The following is a 22,377-nucleotide window of genomic DNA, read 5'->3' as shown; positions in this document are numbered from 1 at the left end:
TTCTGGGCTGCATCAATAGGAGTATAGCATCTAGATCAAGGGAAGTAATAGTGCCACTGTATTCTCACCCCGTAATAGTGCCACTGTATTCTGCTCTGGTCAGACCTCACCTGGAGTACTGTGTCCAGTTCTGGGCACCACAGTTCAAGAAGGACACTGACAAACTGGAACGTGTCCAGAGGAGGGCAACCAAAATGGTCAAAGGCCTGGAAACGATGCCTTATGAGGAACGGCTAAGGGAGCTGGGCATGTTTAGCCTGGAGAAGAGGAGGTTAAGGGGTGATAGGATAGCCATGTTCAAATATATAATAGGATGTCACATAGAGGAGGGAGAAAGGTTGTTTTCTGCTGCTCCAGAGAAGCGGACACGGAGCAATGGATCCAAACTACAAGAAAGAAGATTCCACCTAAACGTTAGGAAGAACTTCCTGACAGTAAGAGCTGTTTGACAGTGGAATTTGCTGCCAAGGAGTGTGGTGGAGTCTCCTTCTTTGGAGGTCTTTAAGCAGAGGCTTGACAACCATATGTCAGGAGTGCTCTGATGGTGTTTCCTGCTTGGCAGGGGGTTGGACTCGATGGCCCTTGTGGTCTCTTCCAACTCTATGATTCTATGATTCTATTCAACCAGCCGTTGTTCTTTCTCCCAGCACCACAATATCATACACACACAAACAGAGCTTATATTTTTCAAGGGGGCACAGATTTGCCCCCTGGTTCCTCTCTTCGCTGCTCCCTGTTCTAAGCCTTGCATCCACCTCAGAGGGTTAAAAATGTTTGCCCAGCTTAAGCAGATGTCCACTGTAAGAGCGCATTGATTCGCGCCTGCTGCTAACCTATGACACATTTCAAAAGCACGCAGAGTTGTGGAGTCGGTTTTTGTAAATAATAAAAAAAATTACGTACTGATTTAATATCTCTCATGTCGTTCTTATTTCTACAGCCTGCAAATATTCTTCAGCCAAGATTAATGCATAATTCCATTAAGGTTAATTAGTTGTCTTACATTCCAACAGCTACTTATCCAGTGATAATTCATGAAAGCGATTGGCAGTGCGGAGAATTTTTATTTTTTTGCAAGACTTGCACGGTTTACAGGAAAGTAGCTGTCTACATTTGAATAAATCCTTTGCTAAGTTGGTTGTTGCAGGGTTTTGCTGAAATGTTGAACGTCAAGCTGTTGGCGGAGGCTGGGGAGGGAAAAGGCTCAGGCGCAGCGCCCCCTTGTGGTTCGATACCAGAAGGACAGCGTTTTGGAAGTCTGCATGGAATGTCTCCGAGATAGTTATGTAACATCATCATAATCTGGGCTCAGCAGTGAAATAATATTTAAAGATACACCGTCGTATTACAGTGGTACCTCTGGTTGCGAACGGGATCCGTTCCGGAGGCCCGTTTGCAACATGAAAAGAACGCAACCCACAGCGGCACGTCTGCGTGCGGGTTGCGATTCGCCGCTTCTGCGCATGCGCGTGACACCATTTTGCGCTTCTGTGCATGCGCGAGCAGCGAAACCCAGAAATACCCCTTTGCGGTATTTCAAGGTCACCACGGGACGTAACCTGAAAGAACGTAACATGAAGCGGACGTAACATGAGGTATGACTGTATTGTTGTTTTTGTGGCCTAACTTAAGGGGACCCAGCTGAGGTGGCAATTCAGCTCTTTTCGCAGAGATGAGGGGTTTATTTGGGAGGGGGATACAGTACGAAAATGAAGGTGAGAATCCCCAATTAGGCTTTGGGTCTGTCTATTTTGGTTCCCTCAACTTCTCATCCCCCCCCACCGCAAACCCAGTTCGCCACATTTCTGCAGCAATTATTATTTTAAAGTCCTTGTAAAAATACATGAGCATTTAGTATGAGTTTCTCCAGTTAGGAACATTTTGCAGCCAGCATTGACTACTTCACACTACCTTTGCACCTGCTTTCTCTTAATATAATGCATTTTTATGTTCTTTTCACAGATTTATACGTACGCTTTTGTCGTAATATGTGTACTTTTGCAAACCTCGTTTTGGTGGAGAACTTGACTGCAAAATTCAGGTATGTCCCAATTTTGAAGGATGGCTTGCTTTGGCAAGTGCATATTTAATGAAGATGATGATGATTTATTACTTATACCCCGCTCATCTGACTGAGTTGCTCCAGCCACTCTGGGCAGCTTCTAGAATAATAAAAGCACAGCAAAACATCAAAAATGGAAAACTTTCCAATACAGGGCTGCCTTCAGATGTCTTCTAAATCTTATATAGTTACTTATCTCCTTGACATCTGATGAGAGGGAGTTCTGCAGGAAGGGCACCACTACCGAGAAGGCCCTGTGCCCAGTAACTTCACTTCTCACAGTGAGGGAACGGCCAGAAGACCCTCAGAGAAGGACTTCAGTGCCTGGGCTGGAGTGGAGATGCTCCTTCAGGTTTAAACCTTTAACAGTAAGCTAAATTTTCTGAGAATCTCTGGTCCTGCCGGTTTTGAATCCTTTCTGTCATTTTATCTAATTCTGCATAGTCCATTAATTTTGTCTGCCATTCTTCTTTCGTTGGGATTTCTTCTTGCTTCCTTTTCTGGGCTAACAATACTCTTGCTGCTGTTGTTGCATATAAAAACAATTTAACATCTTGACTATTAATATTCTTCACAGAAGAATGGGAGAAATATACAAACTATTTGAAGAGCAATTGTAATCAACAAATTACGCTAGTAGGACTACAAGAAGTTTTGTAAAGAGAAAGATATGAAATATTACATAGTAAAGAAAGAACAGGATACAGTATTAGTTATGAGATTTATATGTAATAGTGAAAGTAAGAAATGTATATTATGTGAATAGATTGGAAAACTTTCAGATGTGATTGATGGAAGTAAAAAAAATGGTATCAGATATGAAAACTATATATATATGAAAACTATATATATATGAAAACTATATATATATATATATATATATATATATATATATATATATATATATATAATAAGGTAAAGGTAAAGGTACCCCTGCCCGTACGGGCCAGTCTTGACAGACTCTGGGGTTGTGCGCCCATCTCACTTAAGAGGCCAGGGGCCAGCGCTGTCCGGAGACACTTCCGGGTCACGTGGCCAGCGTGACATCGCTGCTCTGGCGAGCCAGAGCCGCACACGGAAACGCCGTTTACCTTCCCGCTGGTAAGCGGTCCCTATTTATCTACTTGCACCCGGAGGTGCTTTCGAACTGCTAGGTTGGCAGGCGCTGGGACCGAGCAGCGGGAGCGCACCCCGCCGCAGGGATTCGAACCGCCGACCTTTCGATCGGCAAGTCCTAGGCACTGAGGCTTTAACCCACAGCGCCACCTGCATCCCCATATATATAATAGTAAGCTAAATTAAATTCCTTTCCCCATCCCTAGCTTTGATCAAAAAGCAGGCACTCAGAACCCTCTAACTGCACACGAGATCAGCTTGACTAAGGCAGTGGGGCAACAACAACTTAGTTCCATTTGTTTTATTTTAAAATGTTTCTTCTCTACCTTTCCGCTTTGCAGAAAAGCATTCAGGTTGAACTAACATCCAGCCTCTGTGGTCTCAGACCTGTAACGAGCTTGGAAATGGCAGAGAGGGGAGGAATGCTCCAAGCTTAGACCGCATGGCTTAAGCAAGCCATATTTGTGTTTCTATACAAATAATTTAGAAACATGCACCACTTTGGAACTTCAGTTTTAGTGCCTGTGTTTTCTTACTGCTGTGTGGAAAAGCTCATGAATTTGAAGACTTTGTAAGTAAACCGTTTCTAACTTACCAAATGTGTGTGGTCTCTTTCTTTGCTAACGGGAGTGGGGAACTGTGGAAGCGACTTAGGTTGGTCATTTCAAAGCACCAGAGAACCGATTCTAGAATGGAATCTAGAACGGCGTCTCGCTCTCATGGAAAGAATTGCCAGCAAGAAAAAGACTGCCACAGACAATTTTAATCCTATTTGGTCGGGTTCTATTTCCTATGCAATGGCAAGAGAACATGGCTTTCATCTGCCTGAAACACATGCCGAACTTGTGGGATAACGCTTTGGGATGACGCATCCTAACCAGCCATGAATCCGGGGACAGGGAGGGAGGAGACAGGGGCAATGTTTTGCTTGTTGTATAAAAATAAATCAGCCCTGAGTGCTCACTGGAAGGACAGATCCTGAAGCGGAGGCTCCAGTACTTTGCCCACCTCATGAGAAGAGAAGACTCCCTGGAAAAGACCCTGATGTTGGGAAAGATGGAGGGCACAAGGAGAAGGGGACGACGGAGGACGAGGTGGTGGGACAGTGTTCTCGAAGCTACCAGCATGAGTTTGACCAAACTGTGGGACAAAACAAAAAAGATTCCTTCCAGTAGCACCTTAAAGACCAACTAAGTCAGTTCTTGGTATGAGCTTTCGTGTGCATGCACACTTCTTCAGATACACTGAAACAGAAGTTTCCAGACCCTTCTATATAGTGAGAAGGTGGGGAGGGGTATTACTCAGAAGGGTGGTGGGAATGGGTGATTGGCAGATAGCTGTGATGAGCCTGTTGACGACTCTTAACGACTGCAATAGGTCTTACAGGAAAAAGCAAGGGGTGAAAAGGTGAAAAATGGCTTTGTCATGTATAATGAGATAAGAATCCAAGGTCTTTGTTCAGACCAGGTTTCTCCATGGTTTTAAGTTTGGTGATAAGTTGCAATTCAGCAGCTTCTCTTTCCAGTCTATTTCTGAAATTCCTTTGTAGTAAAACAGCTACTTTGAGATCTTGTAGAGAATGTCCTGGGAGATTGAAGTGTTCTCCTACTGGTTTCTCTGTCTTGTGATTCCTGATGTCCGATTTATGTTCGTTTATTCTTTGGCGTAAGGTCTGGCCTGTTTGTCCAATATAGAGAGCTGAAGGACACTGTTGGCATTTGATGGCATACACAATGTTAGACGATGAGCAATTAAACAGTCCCGAGATGGTATGTGTGATGTTGTTGGGGCCAGTAATGGTGTTGTCCGGGTGTATGTGGCAGCAAAGTTGGCATCTGGGTTTATTGCAGGCTCTGGTGCCAGTGTCCATGTTAGGTCTGGTTGTAGTATTATTGTGGGTTAGGAGTTGTTTAAGACTGGGTGGCTGTCTGTAGGCAATGAAAGGTCTTCCTCCCAGAGCTTGAGAAAGAGAACTGTCATTGTCCAGGAGAGGTTGTAGATCTCTGATGATGCGTTGTACTGTTTTAACTTGGGAGCTGTATGTGATGACTAGAGGTGTTCTGTTATTTTCTTTTTTGGGTCTGTCTTGCAGCAAGTTCTCTCTGGGCATCAGTCTGGCTCTGTTGATCTGTTGTCTAACTTCATCTGTTGGGTATTTTAGTTCTAAAAAGGTTTGCTGTAGATCTCTTAGGTGAGAGTCTCTGTCTGTAGAATTGGAACAGATGCGGCTGTAACGTAGTGCCTGGCTATATACAATGGACTGTTTGGTATGTTTGGGATGGTAACTCAAACTGTGGGAGGCAGTGGAAGACAGGAGTGCCTGGCGTGCTCTGGTCCATGGGGTCACGAAGAGATGGACACGACTAAACGACTAAACAACAACAATAAAAATAAATAAACATAAAACAAACAAACAAACATTTGCCTGACTTGGTTGGGATACCGCTTCTTTTTCAAAAGCCAGGCTCTATCCGTCCACGGCTAAGTCCCAAGCCTGTTTGACCCAGCACCAGTTGCACTTGCCCTGTAAGGCTCTGAGTTCCAGGCTGGCTCTTTTCCACCTCGGAGCCTGCAAAACTTCCACTCATCTGCGAGAAGATAACAATGACACAACTAGGAATAAATGGCTGAGTTAAAACAAGCTCCCTCCTCCTAATCGCTGCTCCCCGGCGCTGCCTCCCCTCCTCTCACTCCCACAAGGGAAATGCAAGCAACAGATGAAGCCCACAGATGTCGATTCAGATCTCGCCTTCTAATCTGGCAACAGACTGGGTGGAAAAAACAGGGGAGCCTGTGCGGAATTTGCAGCGCAGAGTTTGCCTCCTTAATTAATATTGCCTCCATTAACTGAAGACATGGGGCGAGAGGCCAAGTTTAAAATACAGAGGAAGAATCAGTCTCTCTCTGTCTCTCCCCTCCGCCACCAAAACTTTTCTCTTTCTTTATAAGAGACAACCACCCCAGCGTGTAAGAAAGGAACAACAAGCTTCCTGATCCAGTGTGGTGTAGTGGGTAAGAGCGGTGGACTCGTAATCTGGTGAACTGGGTTTGCGTCTCCGCTCCTCCACATGCAGCTGCTGGGTGACCTTGGGCCAGTCACACTTCTCTGAAGTCTCTCAGCCCCACTCACCTCACAGAGTGTTTGTAGTGGGGAAGGAGAATGTAAGCTGCTTTGAGACTCCCTAGGGTAGTGATAAAGTGGGATATCAAATCCAAATTCCTCTTCTTCCTGATCATCTGTCCCTCTTTTGAGCAGTTCAGGGTCAAAAGAATCCCAGATTTGCAGGAAGCTCAGTACGCAAGCGCCGAGGGCCCCTCTGGAGGCGATTGCCTCCAGCGAGCCTCTCAATGTCATCAATGGAGAACAGGGACCTGCGTGCACCAGTCATAGAATCATAGAACTGCAGAGCTGGAAGGGACCACAGGGGTCATCTAGTCCAGCCCTCTACAATGCAGGAATATTTTTTGCCCAATGTGGGGCTTGAACTCACAGCCCTGAGATTAAGAGTCTCATGCTCTAACCTAGCTGAGAGCAGGAAAAATCCTAGTTGTGCTGGCAGTGAATGCTTGGGCAATTAACGAATTGGTTATTAGTTCATGGTTAATGGGAGAGTGGTGCTTAGATGTTTCGGGCAAGGGACAAAGGATGAGCGGGCAAGGGACAAAGGATGTGTCACATAAGTCAGATCCTTCGTCTTGCATGTGACTAGAGGTGGGCATGACCTTACCTGTGCAGGTAACAAAAGCATTCAGCCACCTCTCTCTTTTTTCTCCTTTTGGACTTCGTCGTTGGACCAGTAGCTTTTTAGTTAGTAATGCCCTGTTGGCTTTCAGTCAACAGAGGACAAGGAGACTAGAGTGGTACCTCGGGTTAAGAACTTAATTCCTTCCGGAGGTCTGTTCTTAACCTGAAACTGTTCTTAACCTGAAGCACCACTTTAGCTAATGGGGCCTCCTGCTGCTGCCGCACCGCCGGAGCACGATTTCTGTTCTCATCCTGAAGCAAAGTTCTTCACCCGAGGTACTATTTCTGGCCTAGCGGACTTCTAGCGGAGTCTGTAACCTGAAGTGTCTGTAACCTGAAGCGTATGTAACCTGAAGTGTATGTAACCCACTGTATCTCCATATGGGATAGACTCACATGTATATATCTGTGACTAAGTCTGCCTTCAGGGATCCATCTGTGAACTGATGGTGCTGTGAGTAAACTACTTTTATATAGCTTAATTAAGATTGTGGCGTGTTTATTCTTTTAAGAGGGATTAATAAGGGATCTTACCAGGAATCTATACTGATAAGTTTAAACAAGCTTGCAACCAGCTTCCCTCTGTGCGTTTAAAGGAGAATATTAAAACTCTGCTAAGTTATAGGAACTTGCCAACGCAAGTTAGGAAGGATATTAATAAATATATCCCATCCTGCCTCCCTGAACATTCCCACACTTGGGTGCCTTTAAAATAAGTTTGGGCAAATTGATGGAAGATAAGTCTCTCAGTAGCTACTAATCTCAATGGCTATGCTTTGCCTCTGTGGCTGGCAATCGCAGGAAGGGACAGGGGTCTTGTGTTCAAATCCTGCTTTGTGGTTGGCCACTGTGAGAACAGGATGCTGGTCCAGATGGGCTGCTGGCTTGATCCAGCAGGTCTCTTCTGATGATGATCTTATGGAACCTCCATAAGATTTCTCAACTCTTAGAGGCATTTGACCACTGTAAAAACAGGTTGCTCGACTTGATGAGCTGTTGGCCTGATCCTCAGGTTCTTCACATGCTCCTAAGTTGTTTGGGGGTATAAACTTGGGCACATGCGAAAAACCTTCCTTTTCATTCTGGCCTTCTCATATAGTTAGTTTTTCTCCACAGCTAGCATTGGGCCCATGGAAGTGAGAGCTGGACCATAAAGAAGGCAGATCGCCGAAGAATTGATGCTTTTGAATTATGGTGCTGGAGGAGACTCTTGAGAGTCCCATGGACTGCAAGAAGATCAAACCGATCCATTCTTAAGGAAATCAGCCCGGAGTGCTTACTGGAAGGACAGATCGTGAAGCTGAGGCTCCAAGACTTTGGCCACCTCATGAGAAGAGAAGACTCCCTGGAAAAGACCCTGATGTTGGGAAAGATGGAGGGGACAAGGAGAAGGAGACGACAGAGGATGAGATGGTTGGATAGTGTCTTCAAAGCTACAAACATGAGTCTGACCAAACTGCGGGAGGCAGTGGAAGACAGGAGGGCCTGGCGTGCTCTGGTCCAGGGGGTCACGAAGAGTCGGACACGACTAAACGACTAAACAACAACAAGCATTGGGCCCGGGTGAACCTTGTTTTATACAGTATTTATGACATTGTTATTTTGTTTAGCTTGTGCTTTCTTCCTCTCCTCTTGTACACTGCTCTGGTATTTTAAGTGTTAAGCACTCTTAAAATTCTGCTAAATAAAGGACGCTTAATGGGATGTGGGTGGCTCTTTGGGTTAAACCACAGAGCCTACGACTTGCCAATCACAAGGTTGGCGGTTTGAATCCCCGCGACGGGGTGAGCTCCCGTTGCTCGGTTCCTGCTCCTGCCAACCTAGCAGTTTGAAAGCATGTCAAAGCGCAAGTAGATCAATAGGTACCACTCTGGCGGGAAGGCAAACGGCGTTTCCGTGCGCTGCTCTGGTTCGCCAGAAGCGGCTTAGTCCTGCTGGCCACATGACCCGGAAGCTGTACGCTGGCTCCCTCAGCCAATAAAGCAAGATGCACGCCGCAACCCCAGAGTCGGTCACGACTGGACAAAATGGTCAGGGGTCCCTTTACCTTTAATGGGATGTGATTCCATAACTCCACATACGCCATGCATTTAAAGCATGCTCCACCCATCAAGTTTGCCCTAACAGAGCTCCAAGAAACTACAGTTTCCAGGATTCCTTAGAGGAAGTCATGTACAGTGGTACCTCGGGTTAAGTACTTAATTCGTTCCAGAGGTCCGTTCTTAACCTGAAACTGTTCTTAACCTGAAGCACCACTTTAGCTAATGGGGCCTCCTGCTGCTGCCGCGCTGCCAGAGCACGATTTCTGTTCTCATCCTGAAGCAAAGCTCTTAACCTGAAGCACTATATCTGGGTTAGCGGAGTCTGTAACCTGAAGCGTATGTAACCCAAGGTGCCACTGTATGCAGCAGTTTCTGGGTTGGTTTGGATTTCTTTAGGATCTGGGTTCTAAGGTTTGCAAAGCTGGCAGGAGCGAAGACTTCCCGGTTTCCTATCCCAGGCACTCGGGATCATCTCCCCGGCTGCGGCCCCAGCTCACTTTTGGAGCAAAAAACCGCTCGCCTCTCTCTTTCCCAGCCTCCCCACATGTTTGGACTTGCTCCAAAGATCCCCCGCACCCTTCTCGCACCTGATCTCCGCTTTGGGAAGGCGCTGCCGCTGCAGCCGCTCAGTCCTGTCAACTGCGCAAACATGACAAGTTAATCTAACGCTTCGCATCTCAGAAATGCCTCCGTATTCCATTCTGCGCGCCCCTCTTTCCGTCCTGCTCCTGTAGCTGCCGTGTTCCCGCTTCTGGCTTCCCCCAGGAGGCTCTGATCTCTCCTCCGGGGAAAAGCAGGCAAGCCCAAGGACAACGCAAAATGAAAAATAAATAATAATATTTTTTTTTCTTGCTGTCTTAGCAATTTCTGCTTGGAATTCAAAGGCAAAGGCAGAACCATCTGTTGTGCACGAAATGTCCAATAATAGGCGCCTCTCTCTCTCTCTCTCTCTCTCTCTCTCTCTCTCTCTCTCTCTCTCTCTCTCTCTCTCTCTCTCTCTCTCTCCTTTGTTAATTCTGAGATGGAAACAAGCCAGGCAGGAAGAAAAGCGATCCAGCCGCTCCTTCCTCTTCTCCAGGGGGTGGACTCCGACGTCCCCACGGGCTCTTTGCGCTCTTCCTGGTCGACAGCGCATCTCACGAAGGAATCAAAGAACGGAGGCTAAGAAGGGATCCCAAAGCCCATCTAGTCCAGCCCCTGAATTCACAGCTACAGAACCCCAGGTTAAAAAAAAAACAACTCATAGGAACTTCTTGCACAAAGTCAAGGACTGTTGGTCTTTCAAATATACTCGGAGTCGAGAGTGGATTTCATGCTCTTTATTCTGCTCATAGTGGTGAGGAGGAGGAATGGAAGTTCCCCCAGAATGTCTGCTTTATATACATTATTTACACAGTGGGCCCCATGTGATTGGCTAATTCCGGGATTCTCCTGTAGGCCAATCAGGTTGCGGATTCACTTCCACCTGGAGCTGGATTGGGTGGCTCCTGCGGACCAATCAGACTGCTGCATTCTGAATCCTATTGTTCTAGGGCCAATCAGACTGCTGCATTCTGAATCCCATTGTTCTAGGGCCAATTAGACTGCTGCATTCTGAATCCTATTGTTCTAGGGCCAATCAGACTGCTGCATTCTGAATCCTATTGTTCCAGGACCAATCAGAATGCTGCATTCTGAATCCTATTCAACTCAGTACATAACAGTCTTCTTAGCTCAGTCTTGTCTATACCAGGGTTTCCTAAACTTGGGTCTTCTGCTGTTTTTGGACAACCCCTCCCATCATCCCTAGCAGGCAGGGTCGGGGTGATGGGAATTGTAGTCCAAAAACAGCTGGGGACCCAAGTTTGGGAAACAGTAGTCTACACTGACTGAAGCTCAGCAGAGGACCTTCTGCATGCAAAGCAGGTGTTCTGTGCCTGTGCTGGGTTAGGAAACAACTTCCAGAGGGATCCCTGGATGAGTCTTTCTTGCAGCAAAAACCAGGAGATTTGGGCGTGCTTCAGTTGTGATTTCTGCATTGCAGGGGGTTGGACTAGATGTTCCTTGGGGTCCCTTCCTGTTATGTACTGAAGCCAGTGTGGTGTAGTGGTTAAGAGCGGTGGACTCATAATCTGGGGAACCAGGTTCGCTTCCCCGCTCCTCCACATGCAGCTGCTGGGTGACCTTGGGATAGTTACACTTTTCTGAAGTCTCTCAGCCCCAGTCACCTCACAGAGTGTTTGTTGTGGGGCAGGAAGGGAAAGGAGAATGTTAGCCACTTTGAGTCTCCTTAGGGTAGTGATAAAGCGGGATATCAAATCCAAACTACTACTACTACTCCTACTCTTCTTCTTCTTCTTCTTCTTCTTCTTCTTCTTCTTCTTCTTCTTCTTCTTCTCACCGTGGGCCAGCAGGGGAATACTGTGTATAGTTTTCACTCAGGTCCACATATGCAAATAAGGGATTGAAAGTGATTGGCTAGTTACAGAAAGTGGTTACTGTTGTGTTGTAGTGGAGCTCTATATAAGCAGGCTGGCTGAACCCTTCAGTTCAGTTCTGTTCTGGCCTGTGAATAAACAAGAGCTGTCTGAAGAATCGCTGTGTCCTCTGATATGTTCACCCACAACTTAACACTTCCAACTCCACAGTTCTGCGATTCTGTGAGTCTTGTGGCACCTTAAAGCCATGATGGTGGCACGGGTTTTCGTGGAGCAGGGAAGAATCTGCAGAGCCTGCCACCCAGACAATGCTGGGCTTGATGGGCTGAGTACAGAGATTTCCAACATCTCTCCTCAAGTAAATTGTCCTGAGCCGGCAACTTATTTCTGTCTCAAGAGAGAGAGAGAGTTAAAAATTCTGTTGCAAATCTTTGATAACATTGCAAGCGCGCCATCTGATTTGCATCACTTTCAATGAGGCCTGTAAAACTTTGACCTCTGTGAAGGACATCACACCCCCATCTAGTGCAGGCAGGAGAAGATATTCGACACAGACACACACGGCAACGCTTGCGGTTTTAATATTAGCGTAGGGGCTTTCTAGGAACAAGAAAGGAAGTGTGCAGAACTCCGTGAGGGAAATAAAGGCAGAACCATCTTGGCACTGGCTGGAAGATGCTACCCCAAGAGACCCCAAGAGGTAAGACTGCAGCTTTGGCCCTGAGCTTGCTGGGGCGTTGAGAGGAGCAATGAGGGTCACCCTTGGGGTACGATGTTCTGCCCCCCTCCACTGAAGACTCCAGATGTAACTATGCATACAATAAACCATATTTCTAAGACACTAGCCTCCACTGTGCCTCCATTTCCTCAACGGAAACACAACTCCAGATGAACGCCTGGAAGAATAATATTTATTATTATCATTACTTGTACCCTACCCATCGGACTGATGGGACGCGGGTGGCGCTGTGAGTTAAACCACAGAGCCTAGAGCTTGCCGATCAGAAGGTGGGCGGTTCGAATCCCCGCGATGGTGTGAGCTCCTGTTGCTCAGTCCCTGCTCCTGCCAACCTGGCAGTTCGAGAGCATGCCAGTGCAAGTAGATAAATAGGTACCACTCCGGCGGGAAGGTAAATGGCGTTTCCATGCGCTGCTCTGGTTTGCCGGAAGCGGCTTAGTCCTGCTGGCTACATGACCCGGAAGCTGTATGCCGGCTCCCTCGGCCAATAAAGCGAGATGAGCGCTGCAACCCCAGAGTCGGCCATAACTGGACCTAATGGTCAGGGGTCCCTTTACCCTTACCCTACCCATCGGACTGAGTTGCTCCAGCCATTCTGTGTGGAACCCTCTGGAATCTTCCTAGCACACAGCAGAGATTTGGGGTGCTGCACAACCTTCGTAACAATACTTTGCTTTCAGTCTTGTCTCCCAGCCGAGAGTGGTTCTGTTGGTGGTGTTGCAGGGTGAGCAATATTGGCAAGGTTTTTATGGGAGCGGGTGGCACTGTGGTCTAAACCACTGAGACTCTTGGGCTTGCCAATCAAAAGGTCGGCGGTTCGAATCCCCAAGACAGGGTAAGCTCCCGTTGCTCTGGCCCAGCTCCTGCCAACCTAGCAGTTCAAAAGCACATTGGTGCAAGTAGATAAATAGGTACCACTGTGACGGGAAGGTAAACGGCACTTCCGTGCACTGCTCTGGTTTCTGTCACGGTATTCCGTTGCGCCAGAAGCTGTTTAGCCCTGCTGGCCACATGACCTGGAAGGCTTTCTGTGTACAAACGCCAGCTCTCTCGGCCTGAAGTGAGATGAGTGCCGCAACCCCACAGTCACCATTGACCGGACTTAACCGTCCAGGGGTCCTTTACCTCTTTTTTCCCTTCTGTGTGTGCGTTGATCCTCATTTGCTTGCGGGGAGATTAGATGACACTGGCCATTTAATGAGAATTTGTTCTGATTTGTTTGTGGGGAAGTCAGACGATGCTACAGCAAGGCTAGTGATACTTGACATATCACCCAGGGGTCCTTTACCTAATAGTAGTAGTAGTAGTAATAATAATAATGATGATGATGATGATGTTATTATTTATACCCCACCCATCTGGCTGGGTTTCCCCAGCCACTCTGGGCGGCTCCCAACAGAATATGAAAAACATGATAAAACCCTCAAATATTAAAAACTCCCCTAACTTACCTATTGGCAAGGTTCAATAGCAAGAGAAAGGAGCAGCATTTGAAACGCACACCATGTCTTGGGTCCCCCTCCGACCTGCATCACATCCTGGGGCTGCCAGTTCCCGCTCTGTCCCTTTCGTCCCTTTCTGCCTTTGAAAAAACCTTCATTCGAGAAACCTGTTCTAAAATACTTAGACCCTCCCAGCGCTAGGACATTGGTGATTGATTAGGCCCTGGAAGGTATCCAAGATAACACTTTGAGAGAAATTAAAAACACCTCCTTGCCTACAGATCCTGTGAAATGCCATGTACCTGAAGGGCAGGAGTCTTAACTTTTGGAAGTGGTTTCAATAACACGACACCTCTTCTCTTTCTCTCTTTCTCCCTCTCCCCCTCTCCTCCTGCCCCCCTTTTCTTGCCCTCTACCTGGAGATACATTTGAATACGAGCCAGCTTGTTTTGACCGCAGCGTGCAGAAGGCTCGCCTCTGTAACTCAGCCCTGCTCCAAAACAGCTGCTAGTAAATCTCAGGACTTTGCAGAAGTTAAAATGTTAATTCGTAAACTGGGTTAGAAACAACTTAATGCACCCATTATGATCCCATGGAAAGACTTTCAAGGAGGGATATGTAGAAAATGTAACTTGAGGGGGGGGGGAAAAGACATTGCACATATTTTTGTAAACCATGAAATCTTTAAAAAAAAATATGTTTTTAAAAAAGGAGGGTTGGCAGGAGGGTTTCGGTTCAGAGTACTTTTTAATGTGAATCTACAGCGCGGGTCAAATTGCTCCGGGATTCTTTATGGGATCTGTAAGATAAATAAATTAATTTATGGCGCTTGGAAACCTTCTCAGGACTGCAGAGACAAAGGACTTCTGCATCCCTGACCATTCTGACAGGCCTTCCGTAAAATGACTTCTGATTGGCCAGCTGCACTATGCATTGGGCATAGCTGAGAGAGGGAGACAACCCTGTCTTTAAAAAACAGAACCACAAAGTGCAGGGCCCCCGAAACAAAGAGGGTCTTGCCGGGAGAAGCAGCAGCAGGGTGAAGAAGAAAAAACAATGTCGGTGTCAACTCTAAGATGAAGTGATGGAAGTGGGAAGAGAAAGTATTTATTAGCACCTACCAGCAACTGCCAAATGCTAGCCAGAGTGGTGCGTTCTCTGGTTATCTCCCGCTTGGAGTACTGCAATGTGCTCTATGTGGGGCTACCTTTGAAGGTGACCTGGAAACTACAACTAAATGCGGCAGCTAGACTGGTGACTGGGAGCGGCTGCCGAGACCACATAACACCGGTCTTGAAAGACCTACATTGGCTCCCAGTACATTTCCAAGCACAATTCAAAGTGTTGGTGCTGACCTTGAAAGCCCTAAACGGCCTCGGTCCAGTATACCTGAAGGTGCGTCTCCACCCCCATCGTTCTGCCCGGACGCTGAGGTCCAGCGCCGAGGGCCTTCTGGCAGTTCCCTCACTGCGAGAAGTCAAGTGACAGGGAAGCAGGCAGAGGGCCTTCTTGGTAGTGGCGCCCGCCCTGTGGAACGCCCTCCCACCAGATGTCAAAGAGATAAACAACTACCAGACTTTTAGAAGACATCTAAAGGCAGCCCTGTTTAGGGAGGCTTTTAATGTTTAATAGGTTATTGTATTTTAATATTTTGTTGGAAGTCGCCCAGAGTGGTTGTCCAAAACGTCATAGAGGGCATCAGATAGGGGAAAGTTGGCTTTCTGGTATCTCAGCCAGGCTCATCCTTGTTTTTTTGGGCCTTGGGTCTTTAGCTGAGCTAGTATTTCATAGCTCCTGAGTTCATAACCCCAAAGCCACTGACCAGCCCTTTCCCTATCTGGTTTCATCTCTCCAAAAGCCTCCCTGGTCGTGCATAGTTTCTCGCTGAGCTGTGCTGGAATGGCTCTCTCCAGCCATTAAATCCCACTCACGTCACTTTCTCCCACATCCACCCCCCCTTCTCTCTGGGGCTCGTGCAGAAAAATCCTCTGGCAAGGCTGCCTTCTGCACCTGCTACTCCTCCGAATCCCTTTCTTCTGCCTTGGAAACTTCTGGCTGCGATGAATGGGCTTTGCAGCGATTCACGGTGCAAGGGGACACTGTAGGCAGCGGGGAAAGAATATGAAATTGGGGCAGCTCGTTTCCCCCCCTCCCCTATTAAAGGTAAAGAGACCCCTGACCATTAGGTCCAGTCGTGGACGACTCTGGGGTTGCGGCGCTCATCTCGCTTTATTGGCCGAGGGAGCCGGCGTACAGCTCCTGGGTCATGTGGCCAGCACGACTGAGCCGCTTCTGGCGAACCAGAGCAGCGCACAGAAATGCCGTTTACCTTCTCGCTGGAGCGGTATCTATTTATCTACTAGCACTTTGACGTGCTAGTAGAAAGGTTGTTTTCTGCTGCTCCAGAGAAGCGGACACAGAACAATGGATCCAAACTACAAGAAAGAAGATTCCACCTAAACATTAGGAAGACCTTCCTGACAGTAAGAGCTGTTTGACAGTGGAATTTGCTGCCAAGGAGTGTGGTGGAGTCTCCTTCTTTGGAGGTCTTTAAGCAGAGGCTTGACAACCATATGTCAGGAGTGCTCTGATGGTGTTTCCTGCTTGGCAGGGGGTTGGACTCGATGGCCCTTGTGGTCTCTCCCAACTCTATGATTCTATGATTCTATGCTTTCAAACTGCTAGGTGGGCAGGAGCTGAGACGGAAGAATGGGAGCTTATCCCGTCGCGAGGATTCAAACTGCTGACCTTCTGATCAGCAAGCCCTAGGCTCTGTGGTTTAATCCACAGCGCCACCCGCGTCCCACAGCGCCACCAGCTTTGTGCTTTATGTAAGTTGAAATCCACAGATGAAACGAAGAGCAAACCGCGCGATGCATCAATGATGAAATGAAACCCGTGCTGCGGAAGGTGGCTGATGCAAAGCAGTCAAGGGGGGGGGAAATGCGTGAGGAGAAGAAGCTCAGTGGTTGGAGGTAGGCAAACAAGGATGTGGACGCCAATATCTGCCCAAAATGAAGCTGAGGGACCCTAGGCCTGCACTTCGACACAAAGGAGGGGTTAGCTGGCTCTCTTGCTTTTACTTTAACCGATGAGCTCAATAGGAATCTGAGAATTGTAGAGGTGGAAGGGGTCCCTGAGGGTCATCTAGTTCAACCCCCTGGAATGCAGGAATCTCAGCTAAATAATCTATGGCAGGTGGCCACCCAATCTCTGCTTAAAAGTCTCCAGTGAAGGCTCCGAAGGAGTCCATTCCACTGTCAAACAGCTCTTTCCATCAGAAAGTTCTTCCTGATGTTTAGTCGGAATCTCCTTCCTTGAAACTTGAAGCCATGGGTTCGAGTCCCACCCTCCAGAGCAGGAGAAAACAAACTTGTTCCATCCTCCATGTGAAAGCCCTTAAGATATTTGAAGATGACTCTCCTATCTCCCTTCAGTCTCCTTTTTTTCCGGGCTTAACATCCTCAACTCCTTCCATTTGTTGTTGTTTAGTCATGTCCGCCTCTTCGTGACCCAATGGACCAGAGTACGCCAGGCACTCCTGTTTTCCACTGCCTCCCACAGTTTGGTCAAACTCATGTTTGTAGCTTCGAGAACACTGTCCCACCATCTTATCCTCTATCATCCCCTTCTCCTTGTGCCCTCCATCGTTCCCAACGTCAGGGTCTTTCCCAGGGAGTCTTCTTTTCTCATGAGGTGGCCAAAGTATTGGAGCCTCAGCTTCAGGATCTGTCCTTCCAGTGAGCACTCAGGGCTGATTTCCTTCAGAATGGTTGAGGTTTGATCTTCTTGCAGTCCATGGGACTCTCAAGAGTCTCCTCCAGCACCAGAATTCAAAAGCATCAATTCTTTGGCCATCAACCACCTTTATGGTCCAGCTCTCACTTCCATACATCACTACTCCTTCCATCCTTTATTTTATTTGAAGCATGTATATACCACCCAACACTTGCAAACATAATGTCAGTGTGCAAAAAAGAGAAACAAATTCAGCGTACCAAGTTAAAAACTTAAGAATACACTAAATCAATCTGTTAAACCAACAGTGGGGTCACACAAACGGGTGTGTAATGCCTATTTCTGCCTCTAGCACCCCCCAACCCCCCCCAACTACCTCCCTTTTCCATCTGGTGCATTTTCACCATGACAAAGTTCCCTTCCTATTTTCACTGTTTGCTGCTGCTCACTTTTTCTGGGACCCCAAGAAATGGGGGTTGGAGGCGCATCCTTCAAAGGACATTCTCTGGGAGCCTTGTAGAGACATTCCCCATGCCTCCTCTAGAGGGAGCCGCAGCTATGGTCCTTGGATCAAGTGGAAATAAGCAGCCGAAATCTGAACGTAATTTGTGTAGCACTGAGATACTGCCTTGCAATATATAGAGGTTGTCCGCACAGACACTGCTTCCGGCTGCGGTATTCCGGATACGTCCGGAAAATTCTGGACATATGGCAACCCTAATTAATTAATTAATTAATTAGGAGTGGGTGAATCTGTCAATTTCAATTTCTCTGTTTCTCATTTTCCCAGTCTTAAATTCAGTTCTCCACATTTCTTCATCAGATTAAGATTTTTTTAAAAAAAATAATAATTAATGTCTGCATGAAAAATTCGTTAACCACTACCTTTTAGGTCTGCAGCTTTGCCATAGACTGAGTCACATTTTTCCAAGCAACTTCCCTTGATATAATCTGTTTTTGTTTATTATTTTCATGAATATGTGCATTTTTTTTGGTGTGTGCCAACGCTCTGGCAGCTGCTAACAGATAAATTATCACATCAGCAGATTCCAGGCAGGCCTTCAAAACTCAAAGCCCCACCCTGTAAGGACAGCAATTTTTGAATATATTTCTGACACTCCCAGGAAGTGGGAGTAAATACCGGTTAAAACCCAGGAAAGTTGGGGGTAACTGTTTTTTCTTAGAGGCCGCCAATGCCTGTTTTTTCAAAAAATAAAAAATGTGAGCAGCTTGTTAACTGACCATTATAAGAACCTCGTAACATTAAGAACTGGGTGCCTGAGTTTGCTTGCTTTCCTCCTCCCTGCCCATCGCTTTTTTCTTTTTGTGCTGTGTCTGTTTAGATCTTAAGCTTAAAGGCAGGAATTATGTTTTCTCGGTAAGCCACTCTGGAAGCCGTTCCAGCTGAGGAGCGGAGGTAGAAATGCTTTGACTGGCTAAACAAACAAAACTGCAGAACCCAGGTGACGTTGGGATTTATTTTTGGGGCCTGCCTATAAATAGGCGAGCTGCCTTCTGTGGTTAAGCGGTTAACTGAATACTCTCAGTCACGCCACTTGTGCAAACTCTGACCTCCTTTGCAGCCCAACAGGGGCAGATAAGGCATACTGCTTTGTTCAAGACAAACAAGAACTCCCAACGCCACCGCTTCCAAGGGATCGTGCCTTGCCAGCTGAATAAACCTCGTGTAAACCTGCAGTCGTGTTTGCCAACTTCATAGGGCTTGTTCCAGGCTTGTGGCATACACTCCTAATATATCCTGAAAGCTTTGGCCCAAAGGAAGCAGGCAGAAGCAGAACCCAGTTCAACTTGTTTGTTGATTCCTGAACTTCCTTCTGCCACAGAATGCAAAGCTGTGTCCCCGTGGCTGGCAGGCGTCTACTGTCCTCGCAGGCAATGGCTTGAGCATACATAGTTTTATTTGTATGCTGCTTTTCCATATTTAAAAGCATGCTCAACATGAAAAAGATTACATAATTCTTCTTCTTTGGCGATCACTTGTAGCTGAATAAGATTGTCTTCCATAAACACCATCAACACCATAAAGAAGGCTGATCGCGAAGAATTGATGCTTTTGAATTATGGTACTGGAGGAGACTCTTGAGAGTCCCATGGACTGCAAGAAGATCAAACTTCTCCATTCTGAAGGAAATTAGCCCTGAGAGCTCACTGGAAGGACAGATCCTGAAGCTGAGACTCCAATACTTTGGCCACCTCATGAGAAGAGAAGACTCCCTGGAGAAGACCCTGATGTTGGGAAAGATGGAGGGCACAAGGAGAAGGGGACGACAGAGGACGAGATGGTGGGACAGTGTTTTCGAGGTTACCAGTATGAGTTTGACCAAACTGCGGGAGGCAGTGGAGGACAGGAATGCCTGGCGTGCTCTGGTCCAGGGGATCACAAAGAGTCGGACACGACTAAACGACTAAACAACAACAACAAAACCATAAACACAGTTTTAACAATAAGTGACTGTGGAGGCCAGTTCTGGATCCACACGTCCTTCCACAGTGGGGACATAGGTTTCCTGGCAGGAGTTGATCGCGGTGTGGATTTGCCAAGCGTGCCTTCCTCTTAGCACGTTTCTCCCTTGCGTCCTGAGTTTGAGCGTCTTCAAAGCCCATGGCACCTTTGGTAAAGGCTGTTCTCCAATTAGAGCATTTGCAGACCAGTGTTTCCCAGTTGAAATATACTCGGATTTCATGCTCTTTATTCAGCTCATAGTAGTGAGGAATGGAAGTTCCCCTGAGATGTCTGTTTTATATACATTATTTACACAATAGGCCCCACGTGATTGACTAATTCCGGGATTCTCTTGTAGGCCAATCAGGTTGCGGATTCACTTCCACCTGGAGTTGGATTGGGTGGCTCCTGTGGACCAATCATACTGCTGCATTCTGGATCCTTTTGTTCTAGGACCAATCAGACTGCTGCATTCTGAATCCTATTGTTCTAGGACCAATCAGACAGCTGCAATTTGGATCCTATTAATTCAGTACATAACACCAGTTATCAGTGTTTATGTTACATTTTTAAAATTTGCCTTAAGAGCATCTTTAAACCTCCGTTGTATTTTGCTTTCCATTCTTAAGTTGGGAATAGAATTGTTGCTTTGGAAGACAATCATCAGGCATCTGAACAACATGACCAGTCCAATGAAGTTGATGTTGGAGAATCATTGCTTCGACACTAGTGATCTTTGCTTCTTCCAGTACACTGGCATTAGTTCGCCTGTCTTCCCAAGTGATAAGTAAAATTTTGGGGAGACACCATTGATGGGTGACCCTGCTGGGAGTACAAGACTCCCGACGGCTTCGCTCACAAGGATCATAGGAATGTGCAAGCCCACTCACCACAACACGGTGATGATGCCATAAGTGAGATTACATAATTACAAATATATCAAAAGTATATTGCCTTAACTTTTAGACTGTAAGCTGCATGGACCAAGTGTTGGCACTTGGTAAATATAGGTCAACTGTGTTCAGGTAGAAATAGCCTGGCAAGATTGCTGGTTGGAAGGATAAAGAAAAGTTAAGGTTTATTACACATGGCAAACAAAGCCACAGTGGCGTAGCGTGGGTTGTCAGCACCCGGGGCAAGGCAAGTAATTTGCACCCCCTAACCCATAGATTTGCGCCCCCTAACCCGTGGATTTGCGCCCCCTAACCCTAACCCCCAGATGTTGCGCCCGGTGCGGCCGGCCCCCCCTGCACCCCCCACGCTACGCCACTGCAAAGCCATTCTAAGGGCAGGTTCTACATGTGCCCAAGATGGAGCCAATAAGTTGGCCCCAGCGCAGGCTAGCTCAGAATGACTGAACTTTTAGAAGAAGCGGGAAGGAAGTAAAGTCTGGAAGGATTTTCCAACAACTCAGTGGTTTTCTGATTATCGCCCCCTCTGGTTCTGGTGGGTTATTGCAAGCTTTGCTTCACTCCCAACAGTGGGGACCTCACTTTAATTTATTTATAGGAAACATTTATATCCACCTTTTGCTAAAAACTGCCGGGTGGCTAGGCTAAGATCACTCATGCCACTGTTTCTAAGATCACTCATGCCACTGTTTGTAACTACTGTAAATCTGTAACTACTGTAAATCCTGATTATCTGAGAAGGAATAAATAACACCAGAAGGATGCCAAGAGTATTGTGGTTACAGTCAAAATATTTTCATGGGGAGCACTGGACGAGTTTTGCTTTCGGGATCTCACGAGAGTCTCTAGTTTGGCAATGCTTGGGTGTCATTAACTTTGTCTGCTGCCAGCGCTTGCAGAGTTTATCATTAATTATTATGCTCATTATTAACTGCACTTCTAGCTCCTCCTTGGAGAATTCTGAACGTGGAAAAACACACAGAAATGCATTCCTTCTGGAACTAGATTTCCACTTTGGGGAGGGGGAGGATGGACAGGGGAAAGACGTGGTCGGGAGAAGCCAAAGATGTCCAGATGTGTAATTTCCTTGCATGTTTGCTGTTAAAATGTCCACCAGCCAACTCCGTCAAATGTGCCAGCAATTTCACGTGACCTAGGAGCTTCCCACAGGCATCTGGTCGGCAACTGCGAGAACAGATTGCTGGAGGAGATGGGCCTTTGGTCAGATCCAGCACTTTGCCTCTTCTTAAGTTCTCAGGTTATGACAGTTTTAAAAAATGGCGATTGGAGAGACGACTGTTTTTGTCCAAGGCCACACAGAGAGGGACCTGGCGGAGTACAGGTTCAGATTCAGGCCCAGCAGTTCAAATCTAACGTTTTGGCTGTTAGCCTGTGTTGGTTTTCATGACAGCAGGACACATAGGTAAAGGTAAAAGGACTCCTGACCATTAGGTCCAGTTGTGGCCGACTCTGGGGTTGCGGCGCTCATCTCGCTTTATTGGCCAAGGAAGCTGGCGTACAGCTTCTGGGTCATGTGGCCAGCATGACTAAGCCGCTTCTGGCGAACCAGAGCAGCACACAGAAACACCGTTTACCTTCCCGCCGGAGTGGTACCTATTTATCTACTTGCACTTTGACACGCTTTCGTACTGCTAGGTGGGCAGGAGCAGGGACCGAGCAACGGGAGCTCACCCCATCATG

At 46.9% G+C, this 22,377-nt stretch overlaps 1 protein-coding gene and 1 long non-coding RNA gene across 2 annotated transcripts in view; both read left to right on the top strand.

Moving 5' to 3' along the window:
* LOC309366014 overlaps positions 1-22,377 on the top strand; it is a 343,316-nt gene that overhangs the window by 2,810 nt on the left and 318,129 nt on the right. The gene's annotated exons all lie outside the window — the stretch shown is intronic.
* LOC309365811 (uncharacterized protein) overlaps positions 11,973-22,377 on the top strand; it is a 67,672-nt gene continuing 57,267 nt past the window's right edge. The window contains exon 1 of the mRNA XM_081904309.1: positions 11,973-12,082. The gene's annotated coding sequence lies outside the window, so the exon portion shown is untranslated. The remainder of the gene's footprint in view (positions 12,083-22,377) is intronic.

Source organism: Podarcis melisellensis (genome assembly GCF_964234715.1).
Source record: "Podarcis melisellensis genome assembly, chromosome: 3".
NCBI lineage: Eukaryota > Metazoa > Chordata > Lepidosauria > Squamata > Lacertidae > Podarcis > Podarcis melisellensis.
The sequence above is the reverse complement of the archived record's forward strand: the minus strand, read 5'-3'. Positions and strand labels throughout refer to the sequence as shown.